At 32.6% G+C, this 13,246-nt stretch overlaps 1 pseudogene; it reads right to left on the minus strand.

Annotated features, from left to right (window-relative positions):
- Positions 1–699: 699 nt before the first annotated feature.
- LOC150023078 (uncharacterized) lies at positions 700–3,734 on the minus strand (annotated as a pseudogene).
- Positions 3,735–13,246: the final 9,512 nt, after the last annotated feature.

A 13,246-nucleotide genomic window follows, 5' to 3' on the forward strand; every position in this document is an offset into this window, starting at 1 on the left:
ACAATCATATTAGGCTTTTTTACTTTCACTCTCAATCCATTGGGACCAAGGTTTTTTAATGAAAACATCATCTTTTTCAATTTTAGGAACAAAAGGACCATTTACAATAGCATCCCAGATTTCTCTATTAATTGATTCCACAAAGCTTTTCATTATGACCTTCCAAAACTGGTAATTCATACCACAAAACAGAGGTCGCATGTTTATTGAAACACCCTCCCCCAAATGATAGTTTTTCAGCCCTTTGAAAAAGGTTTTAGGATAAAAAAACATGAATGACTTTCAAGAACTCAGCTCCTGATGTCAATTGTTAGAATTATAGGCCTTGCACAAGAGGATGGGTGAATTGTTTTTGAAATATTATCACAAGTACGAAGGTAGAGTGAAAGACAATGAAGAAACAATCAATTAGAAAATTGTTCAACCAATTAGATTTTTTTATAGTTTGATTCCAGAAAATCAACCAGTTGGTTTTTGTGAAACAATCGGTTGTTTATACTAGCAATTTATAAAATCAAAGCTAAGAAGTTTAATGAGTGCAAGGATAAAGAGATTCACACAAGATGTTTATACTGGTTCACTCTTAACCAAGAGCTACATCCAGTCCTCAGCTAACCACTGAGATTTCACTATGTAATCAAACCTAGATTACACAACATACACCAAGAGTGATGATCTTGAACCCCTCAAGAACACACATCACTCTTTGGCAAAACACACAGTTTCCATAACAACCCTCTGAAATTGCACCACATCAAATCACACAGAAATACAATGATTAAGGAAGAAGGGAATAGAATACACCTGGGTAAAATCAAAGATTAAAGTCCAGAATTACAAGACAATCCTATTCCACACTTGTGATGATCCAAAGCTCTTTGAAATATTGAAAAACTATTTTTGATTGATCTCTCTTTCTTAGTTAATGACCAGGAGCGTAAAACAACCTTTTTATACTCCAATTAGATGGTCAAAGCATTTAATTCAAGAACCAAAAGCAGTTTGAATAATTTAAAACAGATTGATACAACTTAACAAAATTCTGTTAAGGTTTTCAGAAAAAACGACCATTTGAATTCTCGAAACAACTAGTTGAATTGGTTTGACAATAAAGTCAAAACAAAGTCAAGCTTCTCAAATCCTTTTCAACAGGTTGAATATTTACACTCTTTACAAAACACATCTTTTTCAAAAGGATTAAGATTCAATTAACCTTATATCATTATAAAGAGTGGATTAATAAATTTAAATACTTCTAGACACACACACAACCAGTAGCAAGGTCTTCAAGCATTCTTCTTGGATTTGAAGACATCAAAGCACCTTGTTCAACACTAAGAACATCTCAAGGTATTACAGAAATATAGGAAATCTTTTCTCATCAGTCTTCCAATATTTGAGTGGATCAAAATCTTCAATGTAATCATTATGTACTATTGGTTTATCCAAGTAAACATATATTTCGCTCTTGTGAACGATATAGTTTGATTCATTATGATACATTTTAAAATATTTCAATGCATTACATATTAATTATCAAAACAAAAAACAAAAGAATGAAAAGAATGAACACTAAGTATACAATACTTACATAAATAATATTTGATCTATTGGCCTCACTCCCTTCGGTACTAGATTGAGACATCAAGATGGATTCATTAGGTGACTTAGACAAAGAAACATTAGGGATAGAAAAATTCTTTGCATATTCTAAAAAAAAAAAATCTTGAACTTTTCTATCACTTTCTTAGTTTTGTTTTCATAGGTTAAAAGATCCAATTTTTTTATAAAAATACTTTATAAAATTAACATTTAGTTGTGGGTCAAGAATAGCTCCAAACGCTAACCCAATACTATACTCCCAATATTTTTTAAACTTCTCTTTCATACTCCAAGCCATTTTCTTTAAAGTGACATCACCACTCAACTAATTCTTTTCATTGATAAACTAAATTTTTCACATTTGCATAAAATACAATGGGATAAGATGAATCAAACATCATGTTTATGATCTTGTAAAATTGTTATAGGAATTGGCTTAAGAATATTAATTGTCAATTTCTAGTTCTCAACAACAAAGTGTGCAGTTAGGAAAATATAACCCTCATAAGTAATTGCAATTCAAACATAAACATAAAAATTAAACAAATTCTATTAGGAATCATAAACATGTTTTGTTTAACTTTATCCATCTCTTTAATGTATTCCTTTTCCACATCTAAAATAGTAGTATTCCTATATTTCATGTGAACATTAGGATTAATATATTTTATTCACTATCCAATTCCTTCATATTCAATAAAATTATAAGGAATATTATGTTTAATTATGGCTATTGCAAGTAACTTAAGATGGAGTTTTTGATTGATTTTTCATATCTTCTTGATTAAGATTCATATCCACATTTAAGTTTGCAATATACATGTATATGTTAGAATTAATGGCTTAAACAAGAGGAGGGGGTGAATTGTTTGTTAAAAGATTTTCGAAAAGATTGGATAAGAATGAAGCTTTATCAACAATCACAGAAGAAGCAATCAAGGAAGCCAATCAAACAATGTAAATGAACTATTTGTAGAATTTCAATCGGTTGAAACTTCGTTTTAATCGGTTGTTTATCGCAGCAGTAAAAACAAAATCAAAACAAACAGTTTATAAGGAGTGAGAGAGAGAGAGAGAGAGAGAGTTTACACAACCAATTTTATTCTAGTTCACTCAACCTTGAGCTACATCCAGTTCCCAGAACAACCACTGGGTTCCACTAGTAACCAATCACAAATTACAATACACACAATCACAAAGAGATGATCTTGATACCACAAGAACCACACACCCTCTTTGCCTTACCCACAACCTTAGTCAGAGCACCCTCTGACCTTACAGGTTTACACACTTCAAAAGTTTTATAAAAGAACAAATACAAGAATCAGAAAGGAACAGATTACACCTGAATTTACAGGAATCACAGAGCTCCTAAGATCAGACCTTGAACCAGTGCACAACTAATTTGCAATCTTGCAAAACTTGATTTGAATCTCTTCTAAAAAATAATTTCAATCTCACTGTAAATGTGTTTTCTTGTTATTTTTGAAATACAAAGAGAAGCCATATTTATAGCTCTTAAAACTAGCAGTTCTAGGCAGTCAATCACGAGCCAAAACAGTTTTGATCCAACTAAAAATAGATTCAACAGGTTTTTGAATAGTTGTTATGAAATGTGACAATCAATCAGTTGAAAAGTCGTTTTAACTGGTTAAATTGGTTACAATTATTTAACCAAGTCAAAAACAGTTTTGAAAACCTTCAATCAAGCTAAGTGACAAACAACCGATTATATCGTGGTTTCAACCGGTTGTTCTTCTCTTTCCTTAGAAAAACACTTTTCTCTTTTAAAAAAAGGATTGAACTAGCTTGTGCAAGGGACTAGGAATGATTTTTACAAGAATTCTAAACACCCTAGACTAAGCTCAAACCAAAAGCAGCACAACTTCAACCTTCAACACAGATTTGAACCATCAAAGCTCCCATGTTCTATAGTATAAACATGCCAACTTAAATGTAAAGTCTCGTGATTGTTTTTTACTTTAGGATTTTTTTCCAATTTTTTATTTATGACCAAAGTACTTGCACAAAGCATTTTCAATTCCATCCTTGTCTTTCCCTAGTTTTCTAAAAAAGATTTTTGTTTTATTTGTGGCAACACTTTTAGACGGAGCAAGAATTATTAACAACATAATAATAAGAATTCAACATCATCAAGTAGAACTAAATTCAATTAGGTTTTCTTAATTTGGATATGTTTCACTTGTGTAAAATCAACTTTTTTGGAGATTTTTTATTTCATTTTTTCTATTATAAGTGTTAATGGAAATCTTACTCACAATAACTTGTACAAGCATAAAAGATAACTCCTTGACTTCATAAGGATCCATTACAAGAAAACGGTCATTTAGAGACCAAATTTCAGCATCTGGTAACTAGTAGACGCTGTTAGGGTGTGCTATAGCATCCACAATTGGATGCAAAAACGACATGCACAAAAGTGTGGGTCTGCGAGACACAAATTAGACATAACTAGATGCAAAAAAGACAACCAATGCACACACAATTAACATGAGAAGGCTTTTGCTAGCGTTGAGCGAACTGTAGAGTATTTTGGAGAGTAGAAGGTCCCGACCGTCGATGCATGGAACGCGTGATTTTTTAAGTAACTTTACCAAAAAAAATTTGTGGTAGTATTATTCGTACTGTACCATTTAATTACAGTTTCCCTCGCACTGAGCTCGCATTTCACTCTTGCTCTCATTTTCTGTCCTGCTTTTCACAGTCACAATTCGTTAGTGGGAGTTTTTGGTGGTTGGTTGGTGAAATCTATAAGGAAATTTTGCTCTCATTTCACACCCCTCTCATTCACTGTCCCTCTCATTCCAATTTGTCTCTGGTTTTCTCTCTTCCTGCCTTCAGTGGTGCGTCATAGTTTCCAATATTTTCGAAGTGGCGGTGGTGAAACAGAGATAGTGGAAGACAAACACAAACCTTGTAAGGGTGAGGTAACGGTGATTTCATTTGTCTTTTAAATCCCTAACCATCCCAGAACTATTTCCATTTTCCCTACGGGTTAATAATAACAATAATTTTGGGACTTATATGATTTTTGGGGCGATTAATGTGAGTCAATCTGCTTATTCTTGTAATAAATGGAAACATGCTCTCTCTGTATAAATAGACACTAAGAATTCTATTAGAATGATACATATTTTTTTTATAATATATATATATATATATATATGAACAATTTGATATATTATATACTATGTCAATTTGTTAACTCGCCACTGCTAAGTTAATGCTTCCATTTTACCAAAAAGCAAAGCATCTTGAGCTAATCTTAGAAGATCATATTCTGCTTTGAGTTATGTTGAGGACCAGAATAAGAAAGGGAGTGGAAGATTTTAACAATCCACCCTCTCAAATTACATTTGGTTATTCATTTGAAAGTTATTTAGTTTGGATTGGACAAATCCTAAAAGCTTTTGAAAGCATGGACCAGTAGTCAAACATTCCATATTTGCATGTATGCTTGAGTCAATCTGCTTATTTAATTTATTTAATTTGTATGAAACCTTGTTTTCAATTTAATTTATCAATATTTTCTTTATTTAATTTGTTGTAAACGTTTGTGGAATGCAAGGGTAGTAGGGTTTTTTCTGCAAACCTGACATCTAAATGAAATTTAATGTTGATTGCAGTATGCAAGATTATTTCATTTCCTCAAGTTTTTTACTAGTGGAAAAAGAGAAAACAATGATGACCTTGTTGAAGATCGGAGTTTTGATGTATCAAATCCACATGAATCCTGAAGCTGCGTTGCTTTCTGGATTTGGGTTTAGATTAGGTTGTTTAGAATCTTTGTTAAGATCAGTCCTTGATTCCTACACAAAGCTTGATCAATCAGTTTTAAAACAAACAAAGTGTTTTTCCATGCAAAGGAAAAACAACCGGTTGAATTGTTGAGAAAATCTGTTGTTTGTCACTTAGCTGACAATGAGGTTTTAAAACTATTTTTTGAATTGGTTATGTAACTACCTGACCCCATCAACCGGTTAAATCGTGGTTTCAACCGATTAAATGTGTGTTGTCATAACAGTTTTTTGAAAACCTGTTTTAACTGTTTTAAATGAAAACAAAACTGATTTGACTCTGTTATGTTGCCTTAAACGACTAGATTTCAAATGTTTTAGGGAGACAAGTTGAACACATTGTTTTGGAATCAAGAGAGAGTTTAAATATTCGTTTTTGAAAGAAGTTTTTCAAAGTTTAGCAAGATTGTTGATAAAGCTTTGCTCTGGTGCAAGAAATGATCATAGTGCTTCTAGTTTTCTAATTCCAGGTGTTTTCTATTCTTGCTTAGTTTCATGTAATTGTACTTTGATAAATCTGTGTAAGTGTTGGTAAAATCCTGTAAAGTCAGTGGGATTCTGGCTTGAGGTGTGAAGTTTTGCAAAGAGGGTGAGTAGGCTTTGTGGGATTCGAAGTCACCTCTTTGTGGTGTGTTGTTGTAATCTGTGATTGATTACATAGTGGAATACTTAGAGGTTGTTCTGAGTACTTGATGTAGCTCAAGGTTGATTGAACCAATATAATCTGATTGTGTGAATCTCTCTATCTCTCTCTCTATCATAATATGTTTGATATTTGATATGTTGTCATAATCAACCGATTATTTCATATTTCAACTGGTTGATATTCCTGTTGTATAAACGGCTTATACTTGCTCTTATCTCTGTAATATAAACAACCGGTTATATCGTAATATTAATCGATTGTTTTACTGATAACAGTTTTAATAGCTGATTTATTTTGGCTTCTCTGATTCTTCTTTCTATAAATCATTGAAGAACTTCATTCTTAGTTATCATTTGTAAAAAACTTTTATAAACAATTCACCCCCTCTCTTGTTTAAGCCATCAATTTCAACAGACCTATTATGACGCGTGTAGTGTACATGTCATAAAAAATTATGCGGTGGTATTTTTGCAATAATCATAAAATTTATTACAACAGTTACAACGACATGTAACATAATAAGTATTTACTATGTCTGTTAAGTGTAGAACCTTCATAGTAAGTGTTTACTATGTCATTTTGTATTTCAACTGACATAATAAGTGTTTTAACCTAACTCTTCACTTTCTCTTCTCAAACAGCTAAAACATTCGAACCTCCCGCCCTACGTGTTTTGAAGTTTCTCCTTCCATAGTTCCGAAACCTCTCCTTCTGTTCTTGCAAATTGAACCATTCCATGAGATAGTCTTGAAGCTTCTCCTTCCATGAGGTAGTTTCGAAACTTCTGTAGAAAAGATGGCTTTAAACTAGAGGGGGGCTGAATTGTTTAAAGAGGGTTTTCGCAAACTTTTAAAACAAGAATGAATTTATCTCAGGAAACAATTGATTCAGAAATTCAGTTCGCCAAAACAGCAAGCAAAAGCTGTAGTACCAGAAAAACAAACGGTTGTTTCGCAGAAACAATCGGTTGTTTATACCAACAAACAACAAATAAACTGAATTTAAAGAGTTAGAGATAGAGAGATTGTACACAGTTGTTTATACTAGTTCACTCCAAACCCAGAGCTACATCCAGTCTTCTCAGAACCCTGAGGAAATCCACTAAGCAATCACACCTTGATCACTTACACAACAACCAAGAGAATGACCTTGAACACCTCAAGAAACACACTCTCCTTGGTCAACACACCAACACTAAGATTGCTGATCTTGATCCCCTCAAGAACACACAACCAATCTCAACAAAACACAGAAACGAAAACTTGTTCAACAGAGTACAAGGATTACAGTTGTTACAGAAGATAATCTGAAATCAATACAAGCAGAATCCTATTCCATACACTTTGATCAATCACAAACTCTTAGCAATCTCAGCTCTTTGAAAAACTCAAAAACTCTTAGCAAAAACTTGTCAAAAATTAATTGTCAAATCTGTTTTTCTGAATTTATTCAAAGATGTAGTTCGTTATCAAATCTTAACAAACTCTTAAATTGCATTAAAAGATTGGTCAAAGCATTTAATGACTGGAGCGTAAGCAGTTAAATCATTTAAAACTCAGTCAAACAGAAAACAATTTTTCTGTTATGGTCCCAAAACAAACAATCGGTTGTTTCCTCGAATCAATCAGTTGTTTTGGTACTTAACAATTCAACCATTTTAAAAACAGTTTTCAATCTTTTTCTCAAAACACCTAAGTACAAACAATCGGTTGTTTCGACAAAACAATCGGTTGTTTTAACTTAGTTTGAAAACATTTTACTTTCACAAAGATTGAGAATGCTAATGCTTTATATTTAATCAAAGGGTGGATTACAACATATAAACTACCCCAAAACTAAGCTAAACCAACACAGCAACATCAAGCACAGCAGAGGCTTCAACATCCTTCTAAGGATTTGGATTCTTCAAAGCTTGAACACCACTTGGTTCAACAACTTCTCCTTCCATTCGTGCAATTTGGTATTATAAGCAAAATTTGTTTCGTCGAGAGCTTTCCTATTTTTCCTCTTTTCTTTGAATCCTTAAATCCTTCTCCATTGTGCAACTACTTCTCCTTCTCTGTGTAGTGTCCTCTGTGGATCTCCTTGGCCTTCTGAGAGCTCCTTGTGCGATGAGTAGTTTCTTCATCTTTTCATCTTCGTGGTTCTCTTTGTTTGTGTTTCTTCTGAAGTGTTTTTACCTATATTGTTATGATTTGATGTTGAGATGTGAAACTTAATGCAATTTGGTGATTGTTCTGTTTCCTTCACTTGCTTAGGTGTTTGGATATCTAATTGAGCGCTGCAAAAAATAAACAAGAGACGACCCACCTTCGATAGTATGAAAGATGAGTAACAGTTTAATAGTAAGATGAATTGGAATTACAGTAGATTAGATAAAAAAAATTATTAATAAGTTTTCTTTATTAAAAAATATTTAAAAATCTAATCATGATCTAATAGGAAGTTAATAGCATTATTATTCTTAAACAACCTAAAAGTTATCATTAAAGATATAGACAAATAAAGATAAATATTCTATTCTTTAAAGTATAAGAACATTCAATTTTATAAATGGTATTGTTAACCATATATTTAAAAAACCTAATTTTATGGATGTGATTTCAGAATTATGCAGTTTATTATGAATGTGAGAATGAAATTCTAAATAGGACCATCAACTTTTTTTTATGTTATATGTGGGAGCGAGGGTCAATCCCTCACCAAGCCCACACTTTCACCATAGTTAGGGTTTAACCTTCTCTAAGTTACAATGAGTTAGGGCTTAGCTTCTTTTTTGTCTTTATCTAGGGTTTAGCCCATGCATATTCATAATGGGTTACGATTTAGCAAGGACCTAGCCCTCTCTATGTTAGACTAAATGAGGGTTTAACCCACTCTAATTTAGGAGGAAGTTTTCTTTTAGCGGCAACGACGTGACATCTAACCTAACTCTATAATGGGGTTAGGCTATCTCTACTAGCTTCAAACTAGAGAGGGTTAAGCCTACACTAGTAACTACAACCCCTCGCATGAAAATTAGCTTCCAATGCACAACCCAAGCTATGCAAGGACATTTATTGTCTGCCTTCTAGAGTTTGAGTATGTATTTGGGAGAGGCTATTGGCATTGTTTCCTGTAGTTATTTGTATATGAACTATATCTCTCAGCATGGAGAATTGACATTGTGGGTATTAGGAATCTATATGAACTAACAACTACAATTGTCAACCATGTTCCAGACCAAGATTGGCACTATGATTGCAAAAAAATTGAAGTTGATAATGTAAGTTTTAAACAATATAAATCAAAATGCCTTGAACTAGCTTATAAGAATTCTCATAATTTAAATCAACAGGAGAAATGCTGCCATCCTCTTTATGATGATCAAAGTAATTCCATTCCCAAAAATTTCCAGAAATAATTATGAACATTCCTAGTACCTTCACAACCATGCTATGCAAAATTAATATAAAGAGTGACAATTTACAATTCCTTTGGCAGATAAATCAGTGAAGTCACTGCTTTTAAATTTTCTATACATCATAAATTATGAATATTGATGGAGATAAAAAAAGAAGAGGATTTTACTAATGGAGGAAGAGGCCATCCACCCAAACATTTAAAGTTCTTCCTTCTCGTCTTCTCAAAAATTAAAGAAGAATTAAATAAAGAGAGGATCAAGCTCAAAGCCAACAAGAATTCAAGAATGGGCTCCAATTAATATATTTCTTTGTAATTTCTTTTTGTATAAATTTGTAAAACATATAGGAGTAGTGTTTAGGAAGGTACTAAGAGGGAAACCAAAAAGACACCTCTTTTGTAAGTACCTTAGGCGTTAGTTTTTAGGAAGAAAATAGAAAGTTGTCTCTACACACTCCTTTAGGCGCTAGAATAAAGGAGTTGGAAGGTGACCTTTCAAAAGCTTCTCTTGTAAGCTTCTCTTGTACTTTGTGACCAGCCCTCTCTATTATAAAAGGAAGGCTTAAGTCTTTGAAATAATAAGATTGATTTTTGAGAGTAAAGAACCTCTACCAATTTGGTGGGTTAATGAGAGAGACTTGTGTCTTCTTCTCTTCTAGTCTTATCTTGAGTGGATTCTTGGGCTCTCAAGTGGCGGCAACAACACTCATCTTGAAGCCAACCATCCTTCAAGTGGCGTGCACATTCCAAATTAACTACTTGAGTGAAATAAAATTGAGTTTTACCAAATTAACAATGTTGCCCATGATGTGCCATGGGGGATAGCGGCAGTAATTTAAGTGCGTCATGAGTTTAATTTTTCTTTATGAATTGCGTCATGAGTTTAATTTTTCTTTATGAATTATCCGTGTTAGGTTCAGTACAAATGTGATTTGAATTGTATTTTCATTTTCTTAGGAAATTTTGCTTTGGCTGTGAAAATGGTGAACTTATCCTTTCTTTAGATTCCATCTCTTTATTGTTTAATAGTTTCTTGTATTTATGACTATAATCAAATGTTGATGATTTTTTTTTATTATATGCAGTACCAAAACTGCTTGCAGAAGTTTTATCTTAACAGAGACTCTTAAGTACTTTTATATTTAGCTCGTACCCATTATGAGGCTGAACAAGACTAGATAAAAAAAAACTCTATTGAGACCCATCCATTTGGCACCATCAAACTATACTTAAGGTTTGATGTTGGGGTTGCAATGCAAAAGAATTTCAGCACCAACATTGCAAAAAGCAAACAGGATTGCGGATGAGGTAGTCTTTTTATCCATTATTATGGAGATTTTCTTAAATAATTGTAGGATGTCTATTTTGACCTTCTATTATTCAAAATTTCTGAAGTAAGAATATTGAATAAATTGCTTCATAAGGAACACTTAGTTTGATCATGAAAACGTACTTTAGTATATAATTAATAAAATTTGTTCATACCTGTAATTTGATTGTTACTCTATAAATAAATTTAGAAAGTCATCAAAAGGGCAGGTAAATTAAACCGGAAACGTTCTAGAAAATGGAAAAGTATCATTTCATCCTATACCAATACATTTATGGTATGACTAGATATATATACATGAGGTATCGTTCAAATTATTATTATTATTATATTATTATTATGTGCTTAGGATATGGCTAAAAATGACTAAAATTACACGTGAAGACAATTTTATGTCTTCACTATTATTTTGTTCTGTTTAAGAAAGCTACTAAATATTTGTAATTTAGGAGATGCTTTTTTTTCCTACTATTATATAGTTTTGGATGCTTAGTATAATATAGAATCAAGTGTTGAGCAATGTCTCCACTTTCTTACTTTAGTTTGCTTATTAAATAATATTTCGATATTGTGGCATATTTTCTTTATAATTTATGCAACTGAGTGTAGGAAATATTTTCTTTGTACCTTATTTAACTGAGGTTGTGCAACTTATAAATTATACTTTTAGGTTCCTATCTTTTTTTCTTGCCATACACATGATGATAATTTCTTTTATCTTTAAGTGAATTTTTAGGTACTATCTGTTTCATTGATTTGTATTTGGGCCTTTCAAGTTCAAGTTTGCTTTGACAATAATCTACTTGTGAAATATTTCCTAGATTAAATGTTTGTCCTGGACCTCATTTTACACTGTACATGAAAACAATAGTAACGTAATGACACACTCAGATTCAATATTGTGCTGCACTCTGAAGGTATACTTGAAATTTATTTCAACTTCATAGCACATGTGACATGTATCTATCATTTATTCTTTATAAAAATATAGTGCATTTAAGTTATAGAACAGAAATGGATGACATTATTTGATAGACTCATCTAACTTTGTGCTAACAGTGGCAATGACTTGGAAAACAGTTTCAACAATAACTACAATCATGATATGCGCTATCTTGTTTGAGAGCATGTTCATTTAATTTTTGTTTATGCAGGCATTGCCAGTGCATTACAAGATATATCTTTGGAGAAAATATTTGATGATCATGAGCAAAAAATTCTCTTTTCAGATTTTCCCCAGATTATTCAACAGGTCTAGTATTTTTCTGTAGTAAAGCAGTGTGAACTTGCTCTCTTTTTTCATAATTTACTTTTTTCCCTTTCATAATCAAAGCTTTTCATTTGCGCTTTAGACTATATGCCCCCAAGTGTTCTTAAGGCTGGAAGTGGTCCAAATTCTAAATGATGGAAGAGGTCCCGACACCAATCTATTGAAAAGCCACCAAAATATCAAATTAAGGCCACCACTAGAGTTATGGTCAAAGAGGGGTCAAGAGAACGCATTTTACAAGTCATAAACTCTAGTGTATAATAGTTTTTACATTTTTGTCAAAAGTAACATAGTTTAATTCTTTTGTATTTTTGTTGAAACATGCAAAGTGGTACTTAAAATGCTAACGCCCACATTTAGCCTAAGTGGAGCGTAAGGTTCTAGAACCCCTAGCACATGGAAGAATTCTAGAACCTACCTCACATGTGCTGAATTTAGGAGCCACCTTCCCATGTGCCAACATTTGAATTTCCCTCCAATTCTCTTTTCATTTTCAGCCCAATCCTGCTATATATAGAGGAGTCTGGGTCATGTAAATTCAAGATTAAAACATTAGTGAAATGCTGCCAAATTTGTGTCATTCTCACTCTTTGCCAAAAACCTCTTAAGGTTAGGCTCTTAATCTTCCTAAACCTTCACCTTCCAAGAAGAGTTGGCCTCACCACTCTCATATCCTACTTCTCATGCACCTTCAAGATCACCATCACTCTTAGGAGGATCTTGTTCCACCTTCAATCCATGGAGCTTCCGCAAATCACCTTCAAAACCGCAAAGAAAAAGACACAAATCTATCACTAAAGGTATTGAGGATAAACAAATGAATCTATTCCAATTTTAGTGGTGCATTTGGATTTTGATGGACTTCTAATTTCCAAGAGAATATGAATCAGTTGACACCAACCTAATTATAATTTGACTGACATATAATTAAATTCAAAGCATTCTTTTCATCCACTACCACACCCTTCCTTGTACATTCTTGTTATTCCTTTAGTTTCTTAAGTAAACCTGAAAATTCTGCACAGTTTCTATCTTCTATGACGAGAATGAAGCTTTGTCAGCAATATCGAGTAGTCCTGAAGGCTTCCATGTTGCCATAGTGAAGGTAATGAACTTTTATTTTCAGTATAAACGATGAATCATTATGTTATAGTTATAAAATTTGAACAAAAAGTAAA

This window comes from Phaseolus vulgaris, chromosome 11, assembly GCF_051622355.1.
Source record: "Phaseolus vulgaris cultivar YP4 chromosome 11, ASM5162235v1, whole genome shotgun sequence".
NCBI classification, from domain to species: domain Eukaryota; kingdom Viridiplantae; phylum Streptophyta; class Magnoliopsida; order Fabales; family Fabaceae; genus Phaseolus; species Phaseolus vulgaris.